The following is a 1705-nucleotide window of genomic DNA, read 5'->3' on the forward strand; positions in this document are numbered from 1 at the left end:
GTGAGTTCCAGGGCAGCCAGGGCTACATAGAGAAACCCTGTCTCAAAAAACCAAAGCCTTAGGTTCAATCCCCATATATATATATACACATACACACCAGATGTAATAAAACCTATTAAAAGTAAAATGTAAAAGTAAAAGTAGGGCTCAGCTTGGTGGCCCACATCGTTAATCCCAGCACTTGGGAGGCTGAGGCAGGAAGGCAGATCTTCCTGAGTTCAAGGCCAGCCTGGTCTACAGAGCAAGTTCCAGGACACAGAAAAACCTTCACTGCCCCCCCCCCCCAAATTCCAGTGACAACAAAAAAAGTAAAATGCAAAAACAATAATAAAAGGTCTGGCAAGATGATTCTGGGTAAAAGCACAGCTTGGCAAATTGAACCCAATTCTAAGATCATATACAATAAAGGAGAGAACAACTCCTACAAGTTGTCCTTTGACTTCACACATGCTACCTACCTCCCCACAGACACACAGACAACACATGCAGGAACCTAGGAGCAAACTGCTCTAGCACACAAAGAGATTGTTTAGAACCGATAAGGAGGGTATAAAAGCAGCCCTAGCAATGCACGCCTGAGGAAGAGAGGACCTCTGCAAGGTCAAGGCCACTCTGACCTATAGCGTGAATTCCCGGACAGCCTGGACTACACAAGACTGCCAAAACAAAATGAGGGTATAGGTGGAACTATATTTAGGTGTTGTGCGTCCTTTTAACTGACAGGGCTTGGCTATGAAGCAGTAACGGTACAGTTGAAAAGAGACTCTTCCTCTACTGGCGGAGCAACTGGTTATAGACTTGAAAAGCTATTTGATGGAATACACCAGAAATACAAATTTGCCTCAGTAATTTCTATCCCAAAGTTTAAGAACTAGAAATAGCCGGGCAGTGGCGGTGCACACCTTTAATCCCAGCACTCGNGAGGCAGAGGCAGGCGGGTTTCTGAATTTGAGGACAGCCAGGACTACACAGAGAAACCCTGTCTCGAAAACAAAAAACAAAAAAACAACAACAAAACAAAACAAAAAAGAACTAGAAATAAACCAGCTCCTCTTATCAGGGCCTTCTGCAGAGTATAAAAGACATTCAACTCAGTGTGAAGCCTGGGCCTTTTGTTTTGTTGAGACAAGGTCTTGCTATGGTAGCATAGGAGGTTCTGGGACTTATTTGGTTGCTTTGGAATTATTTTTTGTTTGAGATATTTGGTCTCTCAGACTTGTGGCAAATTTCCTGCCTTAGCCTTCCAAATGCTAGGATTACAGGAACACTAGACTATGCCTGGTTTATAAACTCTCTTCTGAACTTGTGATGGATCCTCTTGATCTCCTAATGCTGGAATTGTAGATCTATACTATCAGATCCAAGTCATTCTGTCTGGAAGACTTTTTGTTAACATGCTGGGTCATTTCTTCAGTCATAGGAGTACAGACATGATTATGAAACCAAAGAAAGAATGAAAGGGAGTTGGTTCTCTCTTTCCAGCATGAGTGTCCCAGAGCTCAAACACAGGCTGCCAGGCTTAGCAACATGTAACTTTACCCACTGAGCACCTCACTAGACCTCACAGTTTTCTTTATACATTTTTTTTCCATTAATAGACTGAGTATACGCCGGGCATGGTGGCGCACGCCTTTAATCCCAGCACTCGGGAGGCAGAGGCAGGCAGATTTCTGAGTTCGAGGCCAGCCTGGTCTACAAAGTGAGT

At 43.8% G+C, this 1705-nt stretch overlaps 1 protein-coding gene across 5 annotated transcripts in view; it reads right to left on the reverse strand.

Annotated features, from left to right (window-relative positions):
- The window catches only part of Akap8l (A-kinase anchoring protein 8 like), a 30025-nt gene that overhangs the window by 1370 nt on the left and 26950 nt on the right, over positions 1 to 1705 (reverse strand). The window lies entirely within an intron of this gene.

The sequence above is a fragment of the Mus pahari genome, chromosome 18 (genome assembly GCF_900095145.1).
Source record: "Mus pahari chromosome 18, PAHARI_EIJ_v1.1, whole genome shotgun sequence".
NCBI lineage: Eukaryota > Metazoa > Chordata > Mammalia > Rodentia > Muridae > Mus > Mus pahari.